General features: G+C 48.5%; 1 protein-coding gene across 1 annotated transcript in view; it reads left to right on the top strand.

The window, feature by feature from the left end:
• SHISA8 (shisa family member 8) overlaps window positions 1–13,308 on the top strand; it is a 418,174-nt gene that overhangs the window by 397,233 nt on the left and 7,633 nt on the right. The gene's annotated exons all lie outside the window — the stretch shown is intronic.

Raw genomic sequence — 13,308 nt, forward strand, 5'->3', positions numbered from 1 at the left:
TGGCAAACGACTGTTGGACGGTCAATTGTTTTGTGAAAGACTTAGCGGTCTTACGACTTCCCCTCTGGGAAGATGACCGACTAACAGCAGCAACAGCAGCAGTGGCAGTAGTAGGCGTACCGCTGCAGGATTCCTCGGATGAATCCCGTATTGAGGAGGACTCAGTCTGGCTGCTGACTTGGGCTGCAGGACTGATTCTGATGGAGATTGTGGAGGAAGTTGACGAGGAGGGTGTTGCTGGTGTGTATCCAACTGGACCACGGGATTTAGGTGTCCCTGTACCGATGAGGGTCCTAGCCCCAGTTCCTGAACTAACCACTGAACTATGAAGGTTATTCAGGTGACGTATAAGGGAGGATGTTCCTAGGTGGGCAAGATCCTTACCCCTGCTTATTTGAGCTTTACATAAGCTACATATGGCCATACATTGGTTGTCTGGATTTGGATAAAAATAACTCCAGACCGAAGAGGTGCATTTTTTGGTCTTCTGACCAGGCATGACGATGGGCTTTTTCATCCCATGGACATCAGCTGTTTCCCCCCCTGGTGCCTCATTTACAATAACCACATCACCATCCTCATCATCAAGTTCCTCCACAGCGCCAGCTACATCATCAATAGCCTCCTCCCGAGCCACCTCTTCCCGTACAGTGATGGGAAGGTCAGGCTTGACAACCACCAACATCCTTGGACTCGCCTTGTGGATTTGTGATAATTTCTCTTTAGAAGGCAGAGTTGTTTGCTGTTTTGTTGCTGACAGCATAACTCTCTTCAATTTTTTGTAGGGGGGGGGAGGAGGAGGAGGGCTAAGATCCGTGGGTGAAGCTGAACCACTAGTCATGAACACGGGCCAGGGCCTAAGCCGTTCCTTGCCACTCCGTGTCGTAAATGGCATATTGGCAACTTTACGTTTCTCCTCAGATGATTTAAAGTTTCTCTTTTTGCTACTTTTTCTTAACTTGGGCTTTTTGGATTTTACATGCCCGGTACTACGAGATTGGGCATCGGGCTTGGAAGACGACGTTGATGGCATTTCATCGTCTATGTCATGACTAGTGGCAGCAGCTTCAGCATTAGGAGGAAGTGGGTCTTGATCTTTCCCTACTTTATCCTCCAAATTTTTGGTCTCCATTATATGTAGCACAAGATACTGCAGAATGTGTGAACTTGGTAATATTGCAGTACCAATGGACTTATACTGCTGGATTGGTTTTGCAAATTTGGTTATAATTATTATATTTTTTTATTTTTTTTTAAATTTTTTATTTTTTTTTACTTTTTTTTTATTTTTTAAAAACTTGGGAATAATGGGGAAATAACTATGCCCTTAGAAGCACAGAGCACAGGACACAGCACCACTGGACTGAACAGGACACGGCACAGGACCCAGCAGCACTACGGAACTCAGCAGGACAGAGCACAGGACACAGCACCACTGGACTGATACTGCAGAACACAGCACAGCACAGCACAGCACAGCACAGCACAGCACAGCACAGAACTAAACAGCACAGAACTAAACAGCACAGAACTAAACAGCACAGAACTAAACAGCACAGAACTAAACAGCACAGAGGACCACCTAACACACCCTCCCTCTACCCTGATCAATGCCCGAGTGAAGATGGCGGCGACTAGCGGGGAATTTATAGGATCCGAGTATCGCGAGATCCGACAACGGGATTATGAGTCAGAGCCTCAGTTTCACATTTGAATTTGGCGCCAATACCCGGATCTGTCTCGGATCCGACTCGGATCCGCAACGTTCGGGTGGGCTCGGATTTCATAAATCCGAGTGCGCTCATCCCTAGCTGTAAGGAGTCTAACTGTGCTGCTAACATTTCATTACCAAATTTGTCTGCCTTTGACTCTCTGCAAGCAGTACTTTCTAATATTCCTGTAACAAATTCCAGATTTTCAGGTGCTCCACGCCCCCAACTGACCGAAGAGGAGCGATGGCGCAGGAGGACCTACAAACTGTGCCTTTACTGTGCCAGTGATGTACATTTTTTACAGGATTGCCCGCTCCGTAGACTCCGACCATCTTCAACCTCTATCTCCAGCTCTGAGTCGCAAGCTTCTGTCTCTATTCCAGAAACGCTGTCTACTTCCATGAGAACCTGGGTTCCCCAGTTTGATCCAGAGGGGGCGCTGCCCGTAAAGACTGATCCAGAGGGGGCCCTGCCCTTGCAGTCTGCTCCAGAGGGGGCGCTGCCCTTACACTCTGCTCCAGAGGGGGCGCTGCCCTTACACTCTGCTCCAGAGGGGGCGCTGCCCTTACACTCTGCTCCAGAGGGGGCGCTGCCCTTACACTCTGCTCCAGAGGGGACGTATGTACAACCTGAGACGACCTTGTCTCGTGTAAATTCGAATTCATCCTCTGTTCAACTCTTCCTGCCACCTACCTTCAATGGGGATATGCAGCAATTTCATGCTCTTATTAAATTTTGTATATCCTATTTTCCCTCTGTATCCAACATCCTTGATACTCAACGAAAGCAAGTGTTTTACATGATAGCCAACTTTACAGGGGAAGCTCTGGAATGGGCAGAGCCCTTAATTGAAACCCAAGATCCCATCCTGTCGGATTTACGACTTTTTACTGAGGCTGTGATCGAAGAATTTACACCAGCACTTGCCAATCTCACTCCCAGTGCTTCATCTATGCCACATGTTCTATCTCCGGCTACTCCAACTTTGAGATTATGGTTTTCTTTACTCCATTTCCAGCAAACCTCTAAAAACCATAAAAAGAAAGTGAAAAAGAAGAAGAAGAAGGATTCTCCTGGATATCAACTCCGTTGTGGCGTGGATTCTATACCCTTTCCGTCCTTGCACGAAGACTTCTCAACTACATGCCCAATTCTGGACTATGACTGACTTTTCCAACCATTTCTAGTATTTGGGCATCTGGAATCCGCCCTTTAAGGAGGGGGTACTGTCACGACTTGCATTCTGCAGCTACTGTCTGCAGTGACTTTATTGGATTTGTTTTGTATATATATCCTCCTTGTAGTACTACTACCCACCAAAGGGGCCACTGTGCTACTTGGACTATTTTTCCTCATTATCACTGGGAGTTGTTTCACCTGCTGCTGGCCTATATAAACCTGCATGCTTCAAACGGTATGGGCCAGATCATCAGGTCACTCCTGTGAGCATTTCCAAGTGCTCAGCTCCTGTCTGCGTTACCTAGTGCTCAGCTCCTGTCTGCGTTACCTAGTGCTCAGCTCCTGTCTGCGTTACTTAGTGCTCAGCTCCTGTCTGCGTTACCTAGTGCTCAGCTCCTGTCTGCGTTACCTAGTGCTCAGCTCCTGTCTGCGTTACCTAGTGCTCAGCTCCTGGCTGCGTTACCTAGTGCTCAGCTCCTGTCTGCGTTACCTAGTGCTCAGCTCCTGTCTGCGTTACCATGTGCTCAGTTCCTGTCTGCGTTACCAAGTGCTCAGCTCCTGTCTGCGTTACCTAGTGCTCAGCTCCTGTCTGCGTTACCTAGTGCTCAGCTCCTGTCTGCGTTACCTAGTGCTCAGCTCCTGTCTGCGTTACCTAGTGCTCAGCTCCTGTCTGCGTTACCTAGTGCTCAGCTCCTGTCTGCGTTACCTAGTGCTCAGCTCCTGTCTGCGTTACCTAGTGCTCAGCTCCTGTCTGCGTTACCTAGTGCTCAGCTCCTGTCTGCGTTACCTAGTGCTCCGCTCCTGCCTTCGTTACCAAGTGCTCAGCTCCTGCCTGCATTACCAAGTGCTCAGCTCCTGTCTGCGTTACCAAGTGCTGTGAGTTTAGGTCTCTCATCAGGACTGGACTCCCTTTGTGAGACTTACCTGTGGTTGCAATGCACCGCTAATCCAAGATCTGCTATTGTTGCTCTCTCTACACCTGCTGCGCTGAATACCATCTAACGGATCAGTTAAGTCTTCAACATTGTTGTTCCCATTGAACTGTTGCTTGACTTTTCATCTCTGTATATTTGTGCCACAATCCGTGGTGGACTGTTATCTGTGTTTCTTAATAAAGCCACTTTAAGCATATAAACTCTCTCCGTGGTCATACCTGGGACATCCTGACACAAATAGACAATCACAACCAAAATCAGAAGCAGGAGAATGTACAGGAAGCTGAGTCAGAACCAGGAAATCACTCTAAGTCAGAATAAGGAACCAAAGGAGAAGGGGAAGTCAGGAACAAGCCGCGGTCATAATCCAAATGAGCAAGATTTACACAGGAGCAAACGCTGGAGCAAGGCTGAAGACCAAATACTCTGGTACACTAATGGTGTCCGAGTGATCCTTCAATAGAGGGAAGTGTTCCCTGATAAGTGCTGCAGTTTTTGACAGTAAGAACTCAACCAACTGCTAAACAGGATGAGAGGGTCCCTTGTCGCTATGCGACAGAACGCAATACCCTGTGCATGTGTGGGGATCAGAACTGGTGGAACGTCTCTAGTCGTTATGCAACGGAATACCACGCTCTGCGTATTCATGCGAATCAGAAGCAGAGAATGTCCCATTGCTATGCAATGGGACGCGTTCGTCTAGAGGCAGAAGCAGGACAGCACCTGACAATGTGGGACTCATAGTATAACAGCTGGGACAAGTAGGCCCAACATTCGCAACAGAACAATCCATGGAGTCCTGTAATTTAGACACTCGGCCCAGAAGTGGCCTGGCTCCCCACATTGGAAGCACTTTGGATTAGGCAGCTTTGTAACGGCTCTTTGTCAGAAGCATTTTTACCATTGGGCCCTGTAGCAAGGATTGGCAAACCTGGTTTTTTGACGTGGCTTCGGCTTTGGCATGAATGCAGGTTCTTTGGTCATTTTCTGTAAAGCACAAAACCTCTGTACCACAGTGGCAAGCTCTTCATAAGTCTGTGGGTCCGATTTCAGCACCCATTTTTGCAGACCATGATCCTGCCCCCGGATGCAGTGATCTATTACCAAAACTTCAATAATCAGAGTATGCAAATTCTCCTCTAGCTGCAGCCATTTTTTTAAATTTTTTATAAAGCTTAGCCAATTGAGCTCTGACCAATTTTTCATTGTCATAACGCCACTCACGATAGCAGTGGACTCGGCCGACCCCAATGTAAGCCAATATCTCAGACTTTAAGCATGGATAATCAGAGACCCAGTCCTCATCCAGATCCATATGAGCTTGCTGAGTTTAACCAGTTAAATATGGCACCAGACTCTCATCTCAAACTTCAGCAGGCCAATTTACCCTTTTTTCAGCTCTTGCAGGACACCAGATATGCTTCTATGTCATCATCTGGTGACATTTTCTGCAGAGCCAGACCAGGTGGTACGTTTCTGTCACACCTCATCTGGATTAACTCTTACATTAAGAGACTGGCGTTTCCTCCTGTGTCTCTGCAACTTGTAGCACCAAAGCGTGTTGCTCTTGCTGTGCAGCAATCATATTCACAAGGGCTCTCAAATTGTCCTCCATGTTAATGCCTTCGTGGGTTGGGTAGCAGAAACTTTCTTCCATGAGCATCTGCACTTCTGACACCACTTGCAAGATGGGCACAAATCAGGTGATGTATACACAAACAGCTTCTTGCTTTTTACTTTGCTTTTTATTGTCAGGATGGCAAGTAATTCATAACATAAAGCTGCACACACTTTTCTTGTGACCTTAATGCTAAAGTTAGAGACGAACTCCCTAGACTCTGGCCATGCTTTTGCATCGGTCACACTGCATAATGAAAACGGACATGTTTAAATACACTCCTCCCATAGTCCTAGCTTGATGGACAGATGACACTCCAACCTTATCTTTAAAAAGGAGTTCCCTGCAAGTGCCTGTTTTGTTTAGCTTCAGTGCAGACCCATCCTGAAAGGCTGCTGCTTGCTGTGGAAAGAGTTACAAACCATTTCAGAACATGTAAGTTACTTTACTATAAAGGGCTCACTGTGTATGTCACCATAAACCTCACATCACACCTTACAATTCTAAACATTTGCATGCAAATAAACACACGGAGACTTGGATAAGTTATTAAAATATTGCGAGAACTTTTATTATGAGTTATAATTTTAACTAAACCTATGGTGGCGGAGAAAGGGCACTGCGAAACAGCTCTCAAGCTGGTAACACTATAACACAAATGGACTGGCGCAAACCGCCGTATGTCCACAACCACAGGGGAACAAATCCCTTCATCACTAGCGCTGAGTTGGCGTCAGAGTGACTGCCCCTTTAAAACTCACGCTGCCCTCCCTCACCGAGCCGGACAGGGACCCTCCTCACCGAAGGACCAAAAAAGGAGTTACTGGTGCCACCTAGGGGACAGTGACCTACGACCAACTACCTGTGCTCCCACAAATCAGCCGCTGAACGCAGTGCCTTCCTACCCCGCTGCGCCCTACAGACGCCGCAGCCCGCCACCAACTAAACAAAACACACCGAAACTCCACCGCAAATCCTATCCCGTCTAAACAATTGAGGTGACTCCACCCCCAAGCCCGGATGATCTATAATTATACCTCCCAGGGACCTTACTACCTTCCGAATGGCGCTGTTAAAAAAGATGACAGTTATGGTCAGAAAGGTTAAGGGGATATTTGTCCTCCATACCAGCCGGGGAATTAATGCTGACCAACCAATGAGGATATCTGGCCAAGCCTCGTGAATTTGCCTTAGGTCTTCCCGAATCTTAATAATAAGATCTAGTGACTTTCCTTTTCCCAAATCGTTGCCCCCCGCGTGCACTATTAGGACATTTGGTGTGCCCTGATGTTGAATAAGCCTAACCAACCAAGGAACTAGATCGGACCAACCTAAGCCTCTTCTGCCCAACCATCTTATTATGACGTCCTCGTGATTCGGGATAACATTAGACCTGGGATGGCCAACGGCCCAGAAAACAAAGGAATGGCTGATAATCCACACCATCTTAGTTGGAGCACTCTCACCTGGAAGCAGAAAACCAGTGTTACAGACATACCACCTTATTTGGAAGACAGGCCAGATTTAGCATAAAGCACCAGAAAGATAGCATGGTAGAAAAACTGGACCACAGGGGAGGGCTAGGAGAGAGAGACACATACGGGGAGCAGGCCACCCAGGCGAAGGTTAACAACACCTGGAAAAACCCCGGCTGCACACCACTAATCAGGACTTACGCCCAGGGAAACCCGAGTGAAAATCCCTTCGCGCCCCAACTCCAAAGCGACGAGCGGAAAAGCCCAGGGTAGCCCACCAAATGGAGGGATAAAATGGGGTGGGGGAGGGAAGTGGGGGTGGTTTGGAGAAAAAGGAAAAGCATGAGAAAAGAAGAAAAAGAAAAACTGTGAAGGCAAAATTATGATTAGCGTAACATCAAATGTCAACACTGTCAATCCTGACATAAGATTTATAAGCCGTGGATTTCCAACGGCCTATGGCTTTTATGGTCTCGGTAGAGGAACCAGCCAAGGCAGCGGATGTGGCCGCCCCAATCCTAAACGAGTACGTCCTGTACATGGAACTATCCAGATTAAGGGCCTGCAGGGTCCGTTTCAAAATAGCCGCAAATTGATATTTCGTCAGTGGCATACCGCTATAGTGACATAAAAACAAGCAGGCCTGAGGTCTAACCCTCATCAACTGTGACACTAATTTAACCGGGCAGATATTACTATTGGACTGCTGATTTAACTGTACCCATGATCCCCTACCACTCTGATCAGTCTTAGATCTAATTATTTTACAGGCCACAACCCCCTTGCACAGGCTAACATGTTCTGCCCTCAAGCCGGACTCCTGATGTCCCCTGTACCTAGCTACCAGTTCAGACACGCGAAATGCTCCGAAAAACGCCATGGAGAACGCGGTGCTAAACAATAGCTTCTCGTATTCGTCAGCTGTGACTAGATCCAGTTTCCCTATCAATACGTCCAGAATGTTGATGGTGATTGGTAAACGTGCATCAATGTGCGAAGGTCGTGCCCTAGCCCACCCCTTTAGGGCCTTGCTGATCATAAAACCCTTGGTAACATCCGGGTAACCTTGCAGCCTAGCAATGAATGATATCCCCGCCAGGGTAGATGCCATGGAGGCTCTAGATTCCCCATTGGAGTACCTTTCCCACATAAAGGCTAATATAGCGTCACGCTGACCTGCCTCAGACTGATCTTTTTGCCTGCTGTACAGTGACCACCGCGTCCATGCTGACTGATATGCCCTCAGGGTGGAGGGGGCCACCGCTTGTTCCACTAGCCCTCATATGCCGGTGCGATGATCTGCCAAACACAAGAGGGACACGGGATACCAACACTGTCCGCCTGGGGAGCCAGACTGCGGAACTTTCTCCATTGAAAGCGTGACAACGCATCGGCTAACCCATTCTGCACCCCAGGAACATGTCTAGCCCTAAACGAAATGTCATGCTGCAGACAGCGCAAAACTAAGTGACGCAGCAGGGATATGGCATGGTGTGCTGAGGCACTTTGTTTATTAATCGACTGAACCACTCCCAAATTGTCGCACCAAAAAACTGTGTTTCCCACGTAATGCAGGTGCCCACAGTTCAATTGTTACCACAATAGGGAACAACTGCAAGACCAACAAGTTCTTGGTAATCCCCAGTCTATGCCACTCCTCTGGCCAGCTGTCTGCGCACCAGTGCCCGTCTAGGTAGGCCCCAAAGCCGCATGCTCCGGAAGCATCCGTGAAAAGGTTTATACTTAAGTTTGTTACTGGCGGTGTCGGCCAGATTCGACTGCCGTTAAATTCCCTGAGAAAGACAAGCCATATCTGCAAATCCTCCCTGATCACCTTTGATAGCCGCAAGGCTGCATGCGGCCGGCTTTTACCCGCGGTGGCTCTCTGAAGTTTTCTGCAGAAGACCCTCCCCATGGGAATCACCCAGCAAGCAAAGTTAAACCTCCCTAACAGGGACTGAACTTGCCTTAGTGTACTAGAACTGGATCCTAACACCTCCACAATGGACTCGTGCATCTTTGACACCTTATCAGCTGGAAGCCTACATATACCTGCTGCCGTGTCAATCTCAATTTCAAGGAATGAGAGAAACGTGGCCGGGCCTTTCGTCTTATCCACGGCAATAGGAACGCCTAGCACCCTGAACAAAGCTTCTGTGGAAAACAGCATATCTCGACAACCCGTGGAATCAGGTGGCCCGATGACCAAAAAGTCATCTAGATAATGAGCGATCCACCGACACCCCGTTCCCGCCTGAATGCACCAATGCAAGAAGCCGCTAAACTTCTCGAATAGCGCACAGGATATCGAACAACCCATAGGAAGACAGCGATCGATATAGTATCCACCACGATGCCAAAAACCCATGTGTTGAAATGACTCCGGATGAAGGGGCAATAACCTGAAAGCCGACTCGATGTCAATTTTCGCTAACAGGGAACCCCTACCACACTCCGGAACCAGTGCAAGTGCCGATTCAAATGACTGATAACTAACCGAGCTCAGAGTGGTGTCTATCGCATCATTGACGGATTGGCCAGCGGGGTATGACAAATGCTGTATCAGTCTGAATTTCCCCGCTGCCTTCTTGGGCACAACCCCTACCGGGGACAAAATCAGGTTGGGAATGGGAGGAAGCCGGAATGGGCCAATCATACGACCCAAAGCAACCTCCTTCCCTATCTTCTCGTCCAGCACCCCCGGGAGAGCGAGGGCGGACTTCAAATTAACTGGAGCAGCTGTTGAGATGCTGCCCTGAACTAGGAGTCTAAATCCTAAATGAAAACCGTCATGGAGGAGGGAGGCGGTGTCCCTATCCTCGAACCAAGCTAACCATTTGTCCAGTTCCGCCAAATTAATTGGCAATGGACCCTTGACCCGGCATAACTGGGTTTGCTCCTCGTCCCCTGCCCCCACTTCCTCACGCCCTGTCACAGTCGGCGGCTGGATGCTGTCCTCCGCATGACGTGCAACAGTGTTTGAATCTACAGGACACTCCTCGCTGGCAGGAGCCTGCGTTCAAATCAAAACATCTTCCTTTAGTGGGGAGGGTCGTTTGCGCCCTCCCCGGCCCTTGAAACCTCCTGCCCATGCTACCCTCAGCCCTTTGATGGCTCGGTCTCATGAGTTCCAACCATGTGTCGACACCTTTAGACTCCAGAGGGAGCTTCTCGCGCCCGCTCATGCGCTTACGGAAGAGCTCATCGTAAGCCCTCCAGATTAACGGACTGTCCTTCACTGCCATCCCGCTAATCAGGTGCATGTACCTCCACACCTCATCCTGCTCGCTGGGCCTAGTTTCTAAGTAAATGGTAGCAAAGATAGAGAAGGCATTCGACCATCTAGTGAACGATCGGAACCTGTCCTCGCCCATACCTGACTTTTCGCATGCCGCAGCCAGCGCCTTCTTGTCCTCCCCCGTCAATGCGAACATGTCCACATACTTCCCGCGCTTAATTCTATCCCGAACACTAGGCCGGATACCATGGGTTATCTCCAGCGTTTCGACCTGCCCTAAAATACTCCTGGCAATAGTCTGTTCCACGCCCCCTGACTGAGGAGTCTGCTTGTTGCGCTTGCCTAGTAACTGTGTTTCCAATAACCTAATAAGTTTTCTAGGTCTATCATCAGAATCCGAAGAATCACTGCTAGTAGAGAGCACCGGTGACCCCAACAGTTGTACTTTATGTGTGGTACCAGAAATTCACTCACCCTGGGGAGCAGGATTTCCGACACCGAGAAGACTCCTCTCCATCCTTAGCTGACCCGGCCAGACCACCCGCCGAGCTCGGGATAGACTCCTCAGGGATCCCTATCGACCTCTGTTCTCTGGACTCGGACCTGGTACGACCTCTACCGGCAGTACTCGACTCCTGATTCGTAACCACAGATTCTGAAACACAAAAAGGGGCAGTAAGCTGAGACCTGGGTAAGTAGTCCAAGCGACGCTGCGCCGATCCCATGAGTGGGCCGACATAATCATGGCTTGCTGATGCTTGTTCCCCTGGGCTATGGTAACCTCCTGATGCTGCGCGACGCTGGGGGGGGATATAATCAAAACGCGCCCGGGAAGATTCCTCGGGAAAACCGCTTGGCCTGTACAGGTGGAGAGGCGGGGGGACAATTGGGACATATTACCCCCGCTGGAATGGTTGTAATCAAAAACTAAATTATCGAGCACGACGCCTTGCCTGAAATAAAAACTGCTCTGATTTGCCCCCACCGGAGAGAGGGCCCGACGTGGCCTGTACCCCCAATCGTCCGATGGCGGCAGAACGTGGCAGTAAAGGGTGGGCCACACAGGCTCTGCACTCATACATACATAGTAACATAGTTGATGAGGTTGAAAAAAGACACCAGTCCATCAAGTTCAACCTATTTTGGATCTCCAGCGATCCTGCACTTATATTTGAAATTAATCCAGAGTAAGCAACCGCCAATCTGTTTCAATTTTGAAAATCCCCCCAGACTCAATATTGCAATCCAACTTTTACCCTATATCCACTACTATCCTTTATTTTAAATTGACGGTCGTATCCCTGGATACACCTTTCCGCTAAAAATTTGTCTAACCCTTTCTTAAACATATCTATTGAATCTGCCATCACAACCTTCCCTGGCAATGAATTCCATATCTTGACTGCCCAAAGAACCCCTTCCTTTGCTGGTTGTGAAATTTCCTCTCCTCTAATCTTAGGGGATGACCACGTGTCCTGTGTATGGTCCTTGGGGTAAAAAGTTCCCATGAAAGCTCTCCGTATTGACCCCTAATGTATTTGTACATAGTAATCATATCTCCCCTTAGACGCCTCTTTTCTAAAGTAAACATGCCTAAACTGGCTAACCTTTCCTCATAACTTAATACCCTTTATCAATTTTGTCGCCCTTCTCTGAACCCTTTCTAGTTCCAAATTATCTTTTTTATAGAGTGGTGCCCAGAACTGTACTGCATATTCAAGATGAGGTCTTACCAACGATTTATACAGTGGCAAAATTACACTGTCTTCCCTTGCATTTATGCCCCTTTTTATGCATGCCAATACTTTGTTTGCCCTTGCAGCTGCTGCTTGACATTAAGCACTATTGCTAAGTCTACTGTCTACGAGCACTCCCAAATCCTTTTCCATTATAGATTCTCCTAAATTAATTCCATTTAATTTATATATTGCGTTCTTGTTTTTGATCCCTAAATGCATAACCTTACATTTATCTGCGCTAAACCTCATATTCCATTTAGCCGCCCAATCCTCCAGTTTATTTAAGTCCCTCTGTAGAGAAGCTACATCTTGCTCTGATTTTATTACCTTACAGAGTTTAGTGTCATCTGCAAAAATAGAAACTTTACTCTCTAAACCATCACCAAGGTCATTAATAAATATATTAAAAAGGAGTGGTCCCAGCACGGAACCTTGAGGTACTCCACTTAAGACTTTTGACCGATTAGAAAATGTTCCATTTATCACAACTCTCTGTTCCCTATTCTCTAACCAGTTTTCGATCCAAGTACAAATTTTGATTCCTAGAACCATTTCCCTTATTTTGTAAACCAACCTCTTGTGTGGCACTGTATCAAAGGCCTTTGCAAAATCTAAGTAGACCACATCTACTGTCCTGCCCTGGTCTAAGTTCCCACTAACTTCCTCGTAGAAACTAATTAGATTAGTTTGACATAACCTATCCCTCACTCCTTTTCACAAAAATCACCCGCGTTCCCACTATAGCCCGTATCTGTCCCCACATATTCCAGTTCCCGTCTGACTGTCGGTGCTCTCTCATCCCTCGGGGTAAACTGTCTGGCCGCCCCCCTGACTAAGGAGGGCTCACCCCCCAAATAATCACCCCCAGATAAACCCCTGCCACTGTGGGACAAAAATGGGCTGGGAGGGAAATAAATCTGATGGGGGGCCGGGGGATTATGTACATGTATTGCCCCACTGCATGCTAAGATAGGTGGGGTGATGGGACACAGCCTGAAGCCTCAACTAACTGCCCCCTCTGTACTCTCCAGTGGACTGCCTGCCTGCTGGCTCATAACACCTCCCTCACTCCCCCTATCAGGAGAATGCAAGCTCTCCTGCTGATCTGAGGCCCTAACTGCAGCCGGCGGGGGGACATGGGCAACGGAAGGGACCCCCCTCCCCCCGCTAATGCTAACTAAATCACCCTCCGCCGCCCGGGATGGTGCCCTAGGATGGCGCATGCGCGGACCCACCGCTGGAGCCGGGCGGACCGCGCGACCCCGTCACCTGCTGACTACAGCCCCAGAGATGACAGGGTCAGGAGCGTGGGTCTGCAGCACAGAGGGGGGAAAACGATGAAAAATCAAGGGGGGAAGAAAGGGGGAATGGGGGGGAGAGAAGGAGATGTAAAAAAGGAGGAAGGTTAAGCT

The sequence above is a fragment of the Mixophyes fleayi genome, chromosome 8 (assembly GCF_038048845.1).
Source record: "Mixophyes fleayi isolate aMixFle1 chromosome 8, aMixFle1.hap1, whole genome shotgun sequence".
Taxonomy (NCBI): domain Eukaryota; kingdom Metazoa; phylum Chordata; class Amphibia; order Anura; family Limnodynastidae; genus Mixophyes; species Mixophyes fleayi.